Here is an 18,331-nt window from a genome sequence, read left to right on the forward strand (position 1 = left end):
TATTTATAATACATTTTCTTGGATTTAAGGATGGATTACTGGCTTAAAAAAAGATATCAGAAGACCTTTTTTTTGGAGAGAGAGAGAGAGCTCATGCCTGCTGGGATGTGGTGGGGAGGGTCAGAGGAAGAATCTTAAATAGGCTTCATGCCCAGCATGGAGCTGGACACGGGGCTTGATTTCAAGACCTTGAGATCGTGACCTGAGCTGAAGTCAAAAGTCTGAGGCTTAACCCACTGAGCCACCCCGGTGCCCCTGGAGGACACGTTTTCTCAGTCTGTGTCTGTGTTGCCTATGTCTGAAAAAGACGAAACTGTTATAGCAGCAAGTTCTTTAACTCATGTGAAGGAGGAATAGGTTTCAAAAGAAGCTGGGGAAACATGTAAGTATGAAAAAAATGTCAAAAGGTACCCCTTCTTTAGCTTTATGGATGTCAACAATAGTTTCAAAGACTAATATGGCTCTGATTAGGTTGTAGCATCATCTTGGGTCCAATCATTCATTGTTCAAAGGAAAAAGGACTTAAATGTTTTAAATGTAGGTGTTACAAACTCTGTTAAAAGCCTCTTACAGGATATCTTACCATATTGCACTGGCTGGAGGAGCTCCTACAATAGCAAAGAGACTAATACAGTATTTTCCAGTTGCTTTGTTTCATGAATGCCTGCCTGATGAAAAGACAGTATAAGAAAGCATAGTTCTGCCACTTCCCAATGACATAGTAACTTGTCGAATTAAAGATTTAACTGCAAACATAAAGACTGAGTTAATATCTCATCTGAAAAGTTGTACCTTTGCCTTACAAACGGACAGATTTGTAGATGTGTCTGGACATGCTGGTTGGCTTATACTCATTTGGTATCATTGCCAACTAATCATTGATCTTATTTTATGTGAATGCTTGGCCACAAACACGCGGGTGCTAAAACATTAACAGTGTTGTACAACTTTTAAAAAATCTCATGGTTTTTCCTGCAACGCCTGTGTTGTTGACATTTCTAACGAGGGTGGGAGAACAATGGCAGGTAATGTTACCAGTGCCTTGGCACCAAGCAAGGTAAGAGCGTCTAATTCTTTTAGCACTCATTATATTCTTTATTATGACACATCCACAGTTTAAAAAAAGTCACTTTCACTAGAGAATGTCCTTGATGAAGGAATAAGACTTATTTTTATTAAATCTTAACTCTTGAGTACATTTTAAGAAATATTCTGGGATGAAATGAGAAATGGTCATCAAGCTCTTCTACTATATCGTAGAATACGGTGGTTGTCTCTAGGGAAAAGGCTGAGTTGCAAGCTGATCTACCTACTTTTTTAATGGAACACATTTTTTTTTTTTTTCAGTTGGAAAAACAAAATACTGACAGAAAATTGGTTATTCAGACTTGGGTATTTGGGAAACATTTTCTCGAGTATGAACAAAGTGAGACTGTCACTTCAAGGAAAACAGCTGATTATATCTGTGGTCAAGGATAAAATGTAAGTTTTTGAGTGAAATTAGAATTTTGGGAAGCTCGTATCTGCTACCATAAGGTACTTAAAAACTTTTCTGATGAAATCAGTGGTAATATTAATGAATATGATTTAAATAGATAGTATATAAGATGTGCTGACATTTCCAATTGGAGAAAGACAATTATCATATGATCTCCCTGATATGAGGAAGTTGAGAGGCAACTTGGGGGGTTTGGGGGTAGGAAAAGAATAAATGAAACAAGGTGGGATCAGGAGGGAGACAAATCATAAGAGACTCTTAATCTCACAAAACAAACTGAGGGTTGCTGGGGTGAGGGGGGTGGGGGGTAGAGAGAGCGTAGTGGGGTGATGGACAGTGGGGAGGTTATGTGCTATGGTGAGTGCTGTGAAGTGCGTAAACCTGGCGATTCACAGACCTTTACCCCTGAGGCTAATAATACATTATATGTTAATAAAAAATGTGTTGACATTTCAAATAGCTGCATAATTCAGTGAACTGATCTTTTCTAATGATCAGTGAACGATTGTTGCAGAAGCCTGTACTGATAAAGAAATTCTTCTCAAGTGCAAGATAGGCCAATGGATTTCAGTGAATTCCTGTCATTTATCCCCTGAATCAGAAACTTTAGACTCACATTCTTACTCTTCTCTCGAACCTTTCATGTTATTACTCAATACTTCGTGTCAATTCCACTTCCTAGACACCCTTAAGTATATTCTCTCATCTTCGAACTATTTTTGATGTCTTCATTTGGAACTTTGGTAATTTTACTTGTTTTATAATAAATATTAAATCTCTAACACAACAGAGAAGGTATTTCTTGATCTTGCTACTACCTACCTCCCTGTGTCTCCTTGTTTCACTTTTTCCCTCAGTTAATCTGATTATAGATACAGATCTTTATGAAAACATGCTGATTCATGACTGCCTGCCTTTACTTTCTTGTGGTTTCCTTTGTGTGGAATGTTCCCCTTCTACTGCTTACTTGGAAAATTCCAAGTTACATCTATCAAAATTCCATTCAAATGTTTCTTCCTCCAGGAAACATTTCTTGACCTGCTTCATACCAGTAAGAGTTAGTTCCCTTATTTTTTCTGGGTTACTTTGTATTTTTTTTTCTATTGCTGTACTTATCCTTCTGTAATGTTTTGCCTTTCTGTAGAATTCTTGTTACAGAATTATCTTTTGGTGTGATGATGTTTATACACACGCATATGTATGTGTATCTATCTATCTCTCTATATGTTAAAGATTTTATTTATTTATTTAAGAGAGAGAGTGTGAGAGAGAGAGCACCAGTAGGGGAAGGGGCAGAGGCAGAGGAAGAAGCAGACCTCTCCTCTGAGCAGGGAGCCCACAGGGCTCAATCCTGGGACTCCAGGACCATGACCCAAGCCACAGGCAGACGCTTAACTGACTGAGCACCCAGGTACCTCTATGTTTACCTATTTTGAGCAATCCCATGAGAAACAGGCCTGGGAAACCCCCATTGGGCTTCCTAAAACAATATTGTTGAGAGGTTCACTTTTAAAAGTAGAAACTTGAGAAATTTTCTGGTCTTGCTATCATATCAATTATTCTTTTGGATTTGTTTTATATGATAGCTACTATTAACACCATTTTGAGTTGGTGCTGGAAAATTTAAGCCAAAATTTTTGCCTACCTCTAGATTTTGTGATCTAAATTACTTTCATTTTAGACTCTAATGAGGTGTCTTGCTTCATGTGAACTGAAGTCTGGCAAAGTCCATTTTCCCATATTGATACTGGGAAACAGTATGGGAGCCACTAATGTGCAGAAATTGCAACCTGAAATCAGCAAATCTCCCACTTTACAATCCACTGTTGCTCTCTGGAGGATACATAGGTGGGTGGTGCTTGGTGTTGAGAAGCTTAGGGAAGCCATACGATTGTGTTTTCTCTTTTAATATGTGCATTATATTCCCCTTGGAAAGGGGTTGTTGGATAATTTTCAGCCTTCCTAAGAAGCTAATTATTTCCTCCATTATTTGAGAGGAGATTTTTTCCCCCTCCCTTCCTGTGTAAAAACATGGGTTAATTGTGAAATGGGAAGTGAGGTATCCAAGAGGATCTAGAAAGAACCTCAAACTTTAGCTGTTTTGGTGCAGAAGCTGCACATTATTTTTCTTTTTAAAAAATTAGATCTGATTTTTTAAAGAAGATTTTATTTATTTATTTGACAGACAGATCACAAATAGGCAGAAAGGCAGGCAGAAAGAGAGGAAGAAGCAGGCTCCATGCTGAGCAGAAAGCCTGATGTGGGGCTCTACCCCAGGAGCTTGGAATCATGATCTGAGCCGAAGGCAGAGGCTTAACCCACTGAGCCACCCAGGTGCCCTAAGAGTCTCTTATGGTTTGTCTTGCTCTCTGTTTTTATCTTTTTAAATTTTCCTTTCCTTCCCTTATATTTCTCTGTTTTGTTTCTTAAATCCCACATGTGAGTGAAATAATATAATATTTGTGAGGAGCTATCCGAAAGAAATCTATCAGACGACAGTCAGGGTTTTCATGACTAGACTCCTCTGGTTTTCAGTGGCTTTCAACACAGCATGCTCAGTCCTGTTTTTACAGCAAGAGTCAATCAGCTAGATAACCCAAAAGAAACCCAGGAAGGAAACCCAGACTTGGAGAAGGAGAGTAGGTTACGCTATTCTTGATGAAAAAACAAGGTCCTGGGAAGCTGGCCAGATATATAGTTTCCACAAGGGAAAACGCCAATCAGTTTGTATGTCTCTAGAGTAGGAAATTTAAAGGCTGCGAGTCTTCTGCTTGTTTCTTGAGAACTGGTGTGGCTACATTGTGATTATCAAGGAAAGGAGCTTCCTTTGGAAGGTGCCCTTAAATTATGAGGAGGTCCTCATCTGGAGGATATTGGAAAATGAAAACTACTATCTGGCCTGTTCAACGGAACTCCTGTTTCTATTGATTCCAAGAAATTCTAATGAACTCACATGCATCCAAGATAGGAGTCTCAAATGCATGCGATGGGTGTGGTTGGGGAGAAAGAAATTAACCAAGGTTCCTAATGCTTTAAATGTTGGTAACATTTAAGAAAAATTCCAGGCTGAGATAAGGTCAAAGTACAAAATCTGTGAACCTGAGTTCTGGCTGTCACCCTGTTTTTAAGAGATTACAGAGAAAAATTCCAATCTGTAAATTCCACAATTAGGTTAAGTAAGTTAAAGAAATTAGCCTTCAGAGGATGGAAACATTTAATGATTTTCTACTTGGAAAAGGTTGCCTTCTCCTTTTTTATTGTTCAAATTTTTATTTAAATTCTAATTAGTTAACATACAGCGCAAAATTGGTTTCAGGAGTAGAATTCAGTGGTTCATTACTTACATACAACCCCGAGAGCTCATCACAAGTGCCCTCCTTAATACCCATCACCCACGTAACTCATCCCCCACTCACCTCCCTCCCTCCATCCTCAGATTGTTCTCTATCTTTAAGAGTCTCTAATAGTTTGTTTCCCTCCTTTTCTCTTTCCCCTCCCCCCTTAATGGTTTATCTGTTTTGTTTCCTAAATTTCGCATTTGAGTGAAATCATATGGTATTTTTCTTTCTCTAATTTTTCTTAGCTAATTATACTCTAGTTCCATCCAGATCATTGTGAAAGGCAGGAAAGTTTCCTTGCAAATTAAAAAAAAGTATAGACTTATTATAAAACCTTAGTTCAAAAGTAAATGCTATACTCTGATAAACATAAGATGAAAAAGCACAAACTCATGTAAAGATAACTAAGTTATTTTTTAAAAAGATTTTATTTATTTATGTATTTTGTCAGAGAGAGAGAGAGAGAGAGAGCGAGCATAAGTAGGCAGAGGCAGAGAGAGAAGCAGGCTCCACGCTGAGCAAGGAGCCCAGAGTGGGACTTGATTCTAGGACCCTGGGATCAGGACCTGAGCCAAAGGCAGATGCTTAACTGACTGAGCCACCCAGGCATCCCAAAAACAATGCAGTTATAATGAATACTTAAATAGTGGTCTTGTTGTTGTTGTTTTAACATACTTTCTGTTCCTAAAAACTTTTTGTATGAAAAATGGGGAAATATAATTCTGGCTTAATATTTTCAGTGTCTTTGATAGGTTATAAAATAAAAATCAGATATGCAACTGTACTGTAGACAAATAGTTAGTGGTCATAAAAAGATTTTAAAAATTTCTCTGCTGTGGGGCACCTGGCTGGCTCAGTCAGTGGAGTGTGCAGCTCTTGATCTCAGGGTCATGAATTTGAGCCCCATGTTGGGTGTAGAGGCTGTTTAAATAAACTTAAAAAAACAAACAAAACAAAAAAACCCTCTCTGCACTAAAAATCTAAACTAGTATGTAGAGGATTACTCAATAAAGTAAATTCAAGAGAACTTAGTTTTAATCTAAGCTTATTTAATATTCTTGAGCTGGGTAAAAATTTTCATAAGTTTAAAATTATTTTGTGCATTTTGAGTTTAAATTATGTCCCTGCTCTGATTTCATCATGTATAAAATAAAAAATGCAGTCATAGCATTTTTGTACATATAAAACCATGCTTTTTGGGGCTCCTGGGTGGCTCAATGGGTTAAGCCTCTGCCTTTGGCTCAGGTCATGATCCCCAGGTCCTAGGATCCAGCCCACAATGGGCTCTCTGCTCAGCAGGGAGCCTGTTTCCTCCTCTCTGTCTGCTTGCCTCTCTGCCTACTTGTGATCTCTGTCTGTTGAATAAATAAACAAAATCTTAAAAAAAAAACTACAAAAAACCCCATGTTTTCTTTTTTTAAAATATACTTTTTGGGGGGGAGCAGTTTCAGGTTTACAGTAAAACTGAGTGGAAAGTACAGATAGTTTTCATATGTTCCCTCACTCCCTATCTTCTCTAAAATTCCTCTGTTAGTAACATCTTGCATTAATGTGGGATATTTGTTACAATTGATGAGCCTGTGACATTACAGTTTAAAATATTTCGTTTATTTATTTGGGATAGAGAGTGAGAAAGAGATCATGAGCAGGGGTAGGGATAGGGTAGAGGGAGAAACAGACACCCCGCTGAGCTGGGAGCCCAATGTGTGGCTCCAGGATCCTGGGGTCATGACCTAGCTGAAGGCAGAGGCTTAACCAACTGAGCCACCCAGGCATTCTGTTGTCACATTTTTTTTTTAAGATTTATTTATTTATTTCTTTGTCAGAGAGAGAGAGAGAGAGAGAGGGCACACACAAGCAGGCATAGGCGGAGAGGGAAGCAGGCTCCCCACCAAGCAAGGAGCCCAACGGGACTCCATCCCAGGACCCCAGGACCATGACCTGAGCCGAAGGCATCGGCTTAACTGAGTCACCCAGGCATCTCCAAAATTATCTTCATTTGTTTTTTTCTTTTACACTTTATGTTTTAAAGATTTTATTTATTTGTCAGAGAGTGTACACAAGCATGAGGAGCAGCAGGCAAAGGCAGAGAGCGAAGCAGGCTTCCTGCTGAGCAAGGAACCTAATGCAGGACTCAATCCCAAGACCCTGGGATCATGAGCTGAGCTGAAGGCAGATGCTTAACTAACTAAGCCATCCAGGCATCCTGTTGTTACATTATTAAGCAAAGTCTCTAGTTTTACATTAGAGTTGAGTCTTTGTATATTTTTGTACAGTCTTTGTACATTGACAAGTGTGTAATTATATGTACCCAACATTTCAGTATCATACAGAATAGCTTCACTGCCCTGAAAATGCCCTGAGCTCCATCTGTCCTTCTCTGCGTCCCTCTTTCCCAATGAACCCCTGGTGGTCACTGATCTTTTTTTTTTTTTTTTTAATTTAAAGGTTTTATTTATTTATTTGACAGAGAGAGATCACAAGTAGGCAGAGAGGCAGGCAGAGAGAGAGAGGAGGAAGCAGGCTCCCTGCTGAGCAGAGAACCCGATGTGGGACTTGATCCCAGGACCCAGAGATCATGACCCGAGCCGAAGGCAGCGGCTTAACCCACTGAGCCACCCAGGCACCCGTCACTGATCTTTTCACTGTATTTTTATTGTCACCAATTTGATCTTTTTCAGAATGTTATATAGTTGGGAATCACAGTATGTATCCTTTTCATATGACTTCTTTCACTTAGCAATATACATTTAAATTTCCTCCATGTCTTTTTGTGGTTTGATAGCTCATTAAAAAAAGTTGCTTAATAATATTCCATTGTGTGAATGTACCAATTTGTTTATCCATTTACCCATTGAAGGTTATCTTGTTTTTTTTTTTTAAAGATTTTATTTATTTATTTGACAGAGAGAAATCACAAGTAGATGGAGAGGCAGGCAGAGAGAGAGAGAGAGAGGGAAGCAGGCTCCCTGCTGAGCAGAGAGCCTGATGCGGGACTCGATCCCAGGACCCTGAGATCATGACCTGAGCCAAAGGCAGCGGCTTAACCCACTGAGCCACCCAGGTGCCCCTGAAGGTTATCTTGTTACAAGATTTGGCAGTCCCCATATTTTCAACTTGAAATGCTCCATTAAGAGGAATATCCTAAATTTCATTCACTTACCTTCCAGAGCAGACTTTGCTATGTCTTTTTTTTTTATTTTTCCAATTTATTTATTTTCAGAAAAACAGTATTCATTATTTTTTCACCACACCCAGTGCTCCATGTAAGCTGTGCCCTCTATAATACCCACCACCTGGTACCCCAAACTCCCACCCCCCCGCCACTTCAAACCCCTCAGATTGTATTTCAGAGTCCATAGTCTCTCATGGTTCATCTCCCCTTCCAATTTACCCAAAAGCACATACCCTCCCCAATGTCCATAACCCTACCCACCTTCTCCCAACCCCCTCCCCCCAGCAACCCACAGTTTGTTTCGTGAGATTAAGAGTCACTTATGGTTTGTCTCCCTCCTTATCCCATCTTGTTTCATGGATTCTTCTCCTACCCACTTAAGCCCCCATGTTGCATCACCACTTCCTCATATCAGGGAGATCATATGATATTGACTTTGCTATGTCTTAAGTTAATGTCTAGAAGTTTGCAAGTGAGTCATGGGTCCTCAGATAGAGATACAATTTAAATATTCAGTATCACAAATGACACAGAATCCTCATGTCACTTCAACTACAGTATCTGGTAAAAGTTAAGGTGTTCTATTTCTCTGATGATTTTTTAAAAGGTTTTATTTATTTTTTCAAGAGAGCGTGCATGTGCATGTGTGAGCACAAGCAGGGGGAGGGCAGAGAGAGAGCAAGAAGCAGACTCCCCGGTCAGCAGGGGAGCTGGAAGATGGGGGGCTGGATCCCAGGATCCTGAGATCATGAAATGAGCTGAAGGCAGATGCCTAACCGACTGAGCCACCGAGATATTCTACAATTCTTAATATTAATGGTGATTGTATCTTTAATAGGAACCTAATAAAAACTTTTAAAATCTCTGACTTTGGGACCCGGTCTTCTGCCTAATGGTTGCTGCACTTGAGTATATGTTTAACTTCTCAGATGTCTGTTAACATTTTTCACGATTGTCATGACTGGGTGGACAATTACAAAAACAGTAAAGAGAAGAGCTTACGTTTCTAACAGCCCTTGTGTCACTTTCTGCTGAAGACCCTGTGAAATCTTTAAATCTAGTTAATACTCAACCAACATTTCTCTATGGGAATTGAAAGCCGTACTAATGGTATTCATTGGATGGTTAGAACAATTCATGAAAGACTTAAGGTTTCTAAATGCTGAGGTTGTTTTCACATTTCATTTAATATCAAGGGAAGAATCTTTGTGCTCTGAGAGGTAATCTGTGTTGAGCAGCTGGACAGTTGGAGTTGAAAATCTTCCTAAATGTTCAGGATAAGGAATTGATCTGAGTTTGGGGCATGGGTCGGTTTCTTTCTTTCTTTCTTTCTTTCTTTCCCTAAAGAGAAAAAGAAAGAGGTTTCTGTCTTGCATGTTGAACTTATTTGCTCTGTTTTATTCAGCATGGTTCTGTGTTTGTACCAGTGTTTGTAACAGTCTCTAGGAGTAGCAGTCTTCAAACTGGGGTTTTGTATTTTTGGGGGTATCAGGAAACTTTCCAAGGGGGACATAGGCACAGAAAATTTTAGGGTAATCTAGACCCCTAACATCCATGTGCACACACTTGAAAAAGTGATGTGCTTAATCAAACACTTAGTGTTTTAAGCCCCTTTAAAAAATAAAAGTGGCATGCTTATGACTGCTTTTAGAGTACTCAACCTCTTTCTCCCAAGTGTACCACTTACCTATCCAAGATATAATAATGATGCCTTGACCTGGGGAAAAAATTCTCTGAGTAACAAAGAAAAAGATGGTTCAAAGCCTATATAGCCGTGAAGCCTCCTTTAACCACAACTTTGTGTCCTTCTATATTTCTGTTAAGGGCACTGATCCTCAACCATTTTGGCCCTCAAGGGAGATGCCTGGCAATATCTGCAGACATTGGAACACCCGGGTGGCTCAGTTGTTAAGCATCTGCCCTCAGCTCAGGTCATGATCTCAGGGTCCTGGAATCTAGCCCTGCATCAGGCTGCCTGCTCTGAGGGAAGCCTGCTTCTCCCTCTCCCACTCTCCCTGCATGTGTTCCTGCTCTCACTCTCTCTCAAATAAATAAATAAATAAATAATAAATAAATGAAATCTTAAAAAAAAAAATCTGAAGCAGTTCCTGGAGCTCCTGGGTAGCTCCGTCAGTTGGGGAACTGACTCTTGATTTTGGCTCAGGTTGTGATCTTGGGGTTGTGGGATCCATCCCTACATTGGGCTCCCCACTTGGCAGGGAGTTTGCTTGAGAGTCTCAGATTCTCTCTCTCCCTCTCCCTCCATCCCTACCCACTGCATTCTCTCTCTCTCTCTCAAATAAATAAATAATCTTAAAAAATCTGCAAACATTTTTTATTGGCATAACTGATGGGTTCGGGTCAGGGATCAGTGCTAGTGGATAGAGGTGGGGATACTGCTAAAATCCTACAATGCATGGGATATCTGATAATGAAGAATTTATTCAACTCCAAATGTCAGTAATGTTCCAGGTTGAGTAACTTTATGTTAAGGGTGATATGTGGCCTAAGAAATGGGGGAGTTTTGGCCTGTTTTACAATATTCTGGATTTACATAATTCCTCAGTGGAAAATTTGGAATGCTGAAAAATTATATCTGATAACCTTGAGGCTTTCTTTTCTTTCTCTCTTTCTTAAATGATTTTATTTGAGAGAAAGAGAGAGAGCACATGATAGTGGGGTGGAGGGGCATTGGCAGAGGGAGCAGGAGAAGCAAATTCCCTGCTGAACAGGGACCCAAGGTGGGGCTTGTCCCAGGACTGAGTCACCCAGGTGCCCAGAAGGCTTCCTTTTCTAATTTTAAAGGATTAATGGTTCCTTAGCATTGGCAAGAGATACTGATGGGGGTGGTTTTTAAATTTCATTCAGATGACAGATTTATGGTAAGGTTCTATTCTCAGTTTAGGGGTACCTGTGTGGCTCAGTTGATTAAGCATTTGACTCTTGATTCATCTCAGGTCATGATTTCAGGGTCATGAGATCTAGCCCTGCACTGGGCTCACGCAGGTGTGGAGCCTACTTAAGATTCTCTCTCTCCAACATTCGCAAATCAATCAATGTGATACAACAAATTAATATGAGAAGAGAGAAGAAACACATGGTCCTCTCAATTGATGCAGAAAAAACGTTTGACAAAATCCAGCATCCATTCCTGATTAAAACGCTTCAAAGTATAGGGATAGAGGGAACATTCCAGAACTTCATCAAATCTATCTATGAAAGACCCACAACAAATATCATCCTCAATGGGAAAAACTTGCAGCCTTCCCGTTGAGATCAGGAACAAGACAAGGATGCCCACTTTCACCACTCTTGTTCAACATAGTATTAGAAGTCCTAGCAACAGCAATCAGACAACTAAGAGAAATAAAAGGTATCCAAATTGGCAATGAAGAAGTCAAACTCTCTCTCTTCGAAGATGACATGATTCTTTATATGGAAAACCCAAAAGACTCCACCCCCAAACTACTAGAACTCATACAGCAATTCAGCAACGTGGCAGGATACAAAGTCAATGTGCAGAAATCAGTGGCTTTCTTATACACTAACAATGAAAATACAGAAAGGGAAATTAGAGAATCAATTCCATTTACTATAGCACCAAGAACCATAAGATACCTGGGAATAAACCTAACCAAAGAGGTAAAGGATCTGTACTTGAGGAACTACAGAACACTCATGAAAGAAATTGAAGAAGACACAAAAAGATGGAAGACCATTCCATGCTCTTGGATCGGAAGAATAAACATTGTTAAAATGTCTATACTGCCTAGAGCAATCTATACTTTTAATGCCATTCCCATCAAAATTCCACCGGTATTCTTCAAAGAGCTGGAGCAAATAATCCTAAAATTTGTATGGAATCAGAAGAGACCCTGAATCGCTAAGGAAATGTTGAAAAACAAAAATAAAACTGGCGGCATCATGTTACCTGATTTCAAGCTTTATTACAAAGCTGTGATCACCAAGACAGCATGGTACTGGCATCAAAACAGACACATAGACCAGTGGAACAGAGTAAAGAGCCCAGATATGTACCCTCAACTCTATGGTCAAATAATCTTCGACAAAACAGGAAAAAATATACAGTGGAAAAAAGACAGTCTCTTCTATAAATGGTGCTGGGAAAACTGGACAGCTATATGTAGAAGAATGAAACTCGACCATTCTCTTACACCGTACACAAAGATAAACTCAAAATGGATAAAAGACCTCAGTGTGAGACAGGAATCCATCAGAATCCTAGAGGAGAACATAGGCAGTAATCTCTTCAATATCAGCCACAGCAACTTCTTTCAAGATATGTCTCCAAAGGCAAAGGAAACAAAAATGAAAATGAACTTTTGGGACTTCATCAAAATCAAAAGCTTCTGCACAGCAAAGGAAACAGTCAAGAAGACAAAGAGGCAACCCACGAAATGGGAGAAGATATTTGCAAATGACAGTACAGACAAAAGGTTGATATCCAGGATCTAAAATGAACTCCTCAAACTCAACACACACAAAACAGACAATCATATCAAAAAATGGGCAGAAGATATGAACAGACACTTCTCCAATCAAGACATACAAATGGGGGGGCACCTGGGTGGCTCAGTGAGTTAAGCCACTGCCTTCAGCTCGGGTCATGATCTCAAGGTCCTGGGATCGAGTCCCGCATCGGGCTCTCTGCTCAGCAGGGAGCCTGCTTCCCTCTATCTCTCTCTCTGCCTGCCTCTCCGTCTACTTGTGATCTCTCTCTCTCTGTCAAATAAATAAATAAATAAATCTTTAAAAAAGAAAAAGACATACAAATGGGGACACCTGGGTGGCTCAGTTGGTTGGACAACCGCCTTCGGCTCAGGTCATGATCCCAGAGTTCCAGGATCGAGTCCCACATCAGGTTCCCAGCTCCTCAGGGAGTCTGCTTCTCCCTCTGACCTTCTCCTCACTCATGCTCTCTCTCACTGTCTCTCTCTCAAATAAATAAATAAAATCTTAAAAAAAAAAAAGACATACAAATGGCTATCAGACACATGCAAAAATGTTCATCATCACTAGCCCTCAGAGAGATTCAGATTAAAGCCACATTGAGATATCACCTTACACCAGTTAGAATGGCCAAAATTAGCAAGACAGGAAACAACATGTGTTGGAGGGGATGTGGAGAAAGGGGAACCCTCTTCCACTGTTGGTGGGAATGCAAGTTGGTGCAGCCTCTTTGGAGAACAGTGTGGAGATTCTTCAAGAAATTAAAAATAGAACTTCCCTATGACCCTGCCGTTGCACTCCTGGGTATTTACCCTAAAGATACAGATGTCGTGAAAAGAAGGGCCATCTGTACCCCAATGTTTATAGCAGCAATGGTCACGGTCGCCAAACTATGGAAAGAACCAAGATGCCCTTCAACGGACGAATGGATAAGGAAGATGTGGTCCATATACACTATGGAGTATTATGCCTCCATCAGAAAGGACGAATACCCAGCTTTTGTAGCAACATGGACGGACTCGGGACTCGAAGAGATTATGCTGAATGAAAGAAGTCAAGCAGAGAGAGTCAATTATCATATGGTTTCACTTATTTGTGGAGCATAACAAATAGCATGGAGGACATGGGGAGTTAGAGAGGAGAAGGGAGTTGGGGTAAATTGGAAGGGGAGGTGAGTCATGGGAGACTATGGACTCTGAAAAACAATCTGAGGGGTTTGAAGTGGCGGGGGGTGGGTGTGAGGTTGGGGTACCAGGTTGTGGGTATTATAGAGGGCACGGATTGCATGGAGCACTGGGTGTGGTGAAAAAATAATACTGTTATGCTGAAAATAAATAAATTAATTTAAAAAAATGATTCTCTCTCTCCTTCTCCCTCTGCCGACCCCCCAACCCCTGCTTGCATGCATGCTCTCTTTCTCTCTAAAAATTAAAAAAAAAAGAGAATATTCTCAACATATAAAAACCATGTAAAGAAATAGTAATTTGCAACAGAGTTCCCTAAGAACTAACAAAGACATGTCACTCGTCTCATCTGTACTTCACTAGTTGCATGATTTGAAAACTGTGAAGGCAAAAGTCTCGATATTTACTTCTGACAAATCAACATATTTTATTTTATTTTTTATTTTTTTGAAGATTTTATTTATCTATTTGACAGACAGAGAGCACAAGTAGGCAAGGAAGCAGACAGAGAGAGGGGGGGGGAAGCAGGCTCCCCTCTGAGCAGAGAGCCCAATGTGGGTGTGTGTTCAATCCCAGGACCCTGAGATCATGACCTGAGCTGAAGGCAGAGGCTTAACCCACTAGGCCACCCAGGTGCCCCTCAACATCATATTTTAGAGTAAAATAAACACATATTGGGAGTACTTTAATGTATGTTTTCTTGAGCTTCTGAGTTATAGGAGAAATATTTTTTATTGATTTTCACCAAATATTACTGGATCATATAAAAACATTTTTCTTTTTTTTTCTTTTTTTTTTTTTTTAAAGATTTTATTTATTTATTTGAGAGAGAGAGACAGTGAGAGAGAGCACGAGCAAGGAGAAGGTCAGAGAGCGAAGCAGACTCCCCATGGAGCTGGGAGCCTGATGCGGGAGATCCCGGGACTCCAGGATCACGCCCTGAGCCGAAGGCAGTCGTCCAACCAACTGAGCCACCCAGGCGTCCCTAAAAACATTTTTCTATGTTACTTCTCTGCTCATTATTTGTTTTTATTATATACCAATTAGATTCAGGTTAATCTGATGGAAATATTTTGTGGATAATAATAATTCACATAGCAATCAGAAATAGAATTTCTGTAAACTTACACTGGGTAATGATCTAATACCTTCTCTTCATTTTGCAGTTAATTTCCACTAAGTAGATTAAATTTGGTTCTTAAAAGCAGAAATCCACTTACCTAGGGATACAAAACAAAATGTTCCAAAATGTAGTCTTTGTTGTAATGCTCTAAACTCTAGAAATCAAGGTTCATTTATTTGGAATTAATTTTTCCCTCTTGGACATTGATACACTGTTCTATGCCTAACAAATGCAAATTAATCATTTTCTACAGTCAAATGAAATTACACACATACACATGCACAATAGTGCCCGTTTGTTATAATTTTTTTTTAAAGATTTTATTTATTTGTCAGAGAGAGAGAGGGAGAGAGAGTGAGCACAGGCAGACAGAATGGCAGGCAGAGGCAGAGGGAGAAGCAGGTTCCCTGCCGAGCAAGGAGCCAGATGTGGGACTCAATTCCAGGACGCTGGGATCATGACCTGAGCCGAAGGCAGCTGCTCAACCAACTGAGCCACCCAGGCGTCCCTGTTTATTATAATTTTTAAACGCACTTCCAGATGACATGGGGTAAAGGTCTTTATTCAGAACCTATCAATTTTTAATTTCCAGATCCGTGAGTTTTTCTTTTTAACCCTAGTTTCGTCCAGTTTGAATTTCACAAACAAGATGCCTCTGCCTCTAACAGTATAAATATTAGCTATTTCACAAGAATTTTAAAAGTCTTTTTGGTATACTTCTAAGAACTGAAAAGTGAAAGAAACTAATGTGTAAAAATAGTTTTGCAAATCAGGTAGTTTCTAATTCTTTGCTCCAACAAAATTGAAGAAGAACTCTACATTTAAGTTGTGAGATTATTTAAAATAGTATTTAATAATAGCTCACCATGTCAGTTTTGATGTATAACAAAGAAGAGATTTTAAAAATTGGGTGAAGTTGCTATAACAAAATTTCTTCCGTTCTTATACTTATTCTGTTTCCATACTTTTATATGTGAATAAAATTTTTTAGTTCTTTATTTTAAAATACTTTTAGAGGAATAGCAATAATATGGAACAGGCTTCAGAATAACAATAAATAACTTTTGCCAACAGGAAGTCGGGAAAATAAAGCCTGTATCCATCTCTGGAAAAGAAACATTTCCAGTTAAATATTACTTTAAAAAAAGTTTTATGTTTAATACTTTTATTTACCCAAATCTGTATTATATTATTTTGATCAATTATCTCTAATAACTGCAGTACTATCTTAATTCATCAGCCTTTTCAAACACTTAGATCAGGAAATAAATTTATTTTAAGAACATATTTTATTGCAAAGAATCATACTAGATGGATCAAGAAAAATTTCCAAGACCAAAATACATTACACTAGAATGTCAGGCCAGGGTTGAGAAAAAAATTTCAAAAGGGGAGGAAAATGAAAATATAAATTCAAAAGAAAAAAAAAAAGCAATGTGAAATTTACGACTGTTAAGGAAGAAGTTGTGTATTTTAAAAATTAGTGTTGGTTGTTAACACATTATGGTAATTAGATTCCACTGGACATGTGACAAGGTGATTAACAGTTTTATTTAAATGTGTTACTATAGGGACGCCTGGGTGACTCAGTAGGTTAGATCTCTGCCTTTGGCTCTGGTCACAATCTCAAGGTCCTGGTTGAGCCTGGACCCCGGGCTCTCTGCTCAGAGGGGAGGCTGCTTCCATCTCTCTCTGCCTGCCTCTCTGCCTACCTGTGATCTGTCAAATAAATAAATAAAATATTTTAAAAATGTATTAATTTATGTGGTATGTTGGAAATTATATTCTTTGCAACTCTTTGGATCCTTGCTGAGAATTTCAGGTCCACCTAAGCCTGTGGGATGAGGCATATATTTTGCAGCTCTCTCCAGGGAGACCACTGAGCTACTATTCCCCCTTCCTGTGTTCCCCCAGTTGGAAATGGACAAACACTTGGAAGAGAGAACCTATAGGTGTCTGCAGAGACATGAAGGAGTGGACAGTTTTTTCAGTTCTCTGCCAAAAAGCCCTCTCAAACTGAGAAGGAAACATGAATGAAAAGATACACTAGTCTTAAAGTCCTTGGCATTCTGGAAAACCTGCCCCAAACCCCAAATTACCAAACGCCAAAGCTCCCTTTTATAGAGCCAGTTCTTTAATTTTTAGCGACTCTTGCCCCACTGCCAAGACCCAATTTTTCCTCTTCCTCACAATTTCCATTCCTCCCCCTTATTTATTGAAGATGAGCATATTATGCCGGGAGAGAAAAATGACCTGTGTGAGACAAGCGGGGAAGTGGGAGTTAGGAGGTTGTAGAGCAAACCACTAGTCTTATACTTTAAGTGGTATAAATATTTAAATGCCAGAGCCAGAGCAAAATTGGGAAACAATGCAGAAAAAGAGATGCAAGTCCCTGGCATTAGGTGACTGCAGTCCTAGAAGTATGTCCCGAAGCAGTGGTTTTCCTTTAATGAGCCCTATGTCTGGGGACCGCATTAAGTGTCTTGGACTCCAAATTTGCTCCTCGTATTTGCCTGTGGTGGTTATCCCTTTTGATGACCTAATCACGTCACTGTGTAGCACCATTTACTCATGCATGCTCACTTAGAGTTTTGTTTGTTCATTTATTTATTTTAAAAGATTTTATTTATTTAAGAGAGAGAGCAAATAAATAAATATGAGGAGGAGGGGCAGAAGCAGAGGGAGAGGGAGAAGCGGACCCCCACCAAGCAAGGAGCCAGACTTGGGGCTCGATCCCATGACCCTGAGATCATGGCCTGAGCAGAAGGTAGACACTTAACCTACTGAGCCATCCAGGTGCCCGGTTTATTTGTTTTTAATCAACTCTGGGACCTGGTTTCCTCCCACTGAGTCCCAGAGGAAAATTTTGGGAAATGCAAGGAGAAAGTTCTTGAAGTGGATCACTTAGATAAAGGGTAACCGTTTCTCAAGTGCCTGGGTGCCCTTCTGGTCACTCTTGGAGCTCCTGGGTCAGCTTCCCTGTCCATGTGAAGAAGTAGGGGGAGATCCGAATGCAGGCCAGGCCTGTGGAGCTCAGCCCACAGGGGCTGGCCATCCCTGGTGGAGCCTGTTGTTGGGTACAGGGATTCCCAGAAAACACGTAGTGCAGATTTTGCAGTTCTCCATCTTGGCTGCTTCTCAGACTGACCATCAGGATGAGTTTTCACCAGCGTCTTGCCACATCTCCTCCAATCCAAGCAGCAGCAGGAACTCACTTGCTTGTGCTGACCCCCACGCAGCGGCTTCTTGGCCACACTGTCTGCCTGCCAGGCCGACTTGCCTTCTTCCCCAAGGGTACACTCCGTTCCATCCTCTCTAGCACTTCTGTGAGTCTCCCTAGCTTACCAGTGGCGGCTATTGTGAACCTCACCTTTTCAGTGTGGGAAACCCACAAGCCAAGCTGAAGAGGCCTGGTAATTTCACTGGCTTTTACTCAAACTTTGCATCTATATTATTCAAAGTCCTCTCCAATGACCAGAGCACCCTGCACAAATAGGCCAGCATTTATGTCCACGATGATTCTAAGGAGGTAAGAAAGGAAGA

The sequence above is a fragment of the Neovison vison genome, chromosome 1 (genome assembly GCF_020171115.1).
Source record: "Neovison vison isolate M4711 chromosome 1, ASM_NN_V1, whole genome shotgun sequence".
Classification (NCBI taxonomy): Eukaryota; Metazoa; Chordata; class Mammalia; order Carnivora; family Mustelidae; genus Neogale; species Neogale vison.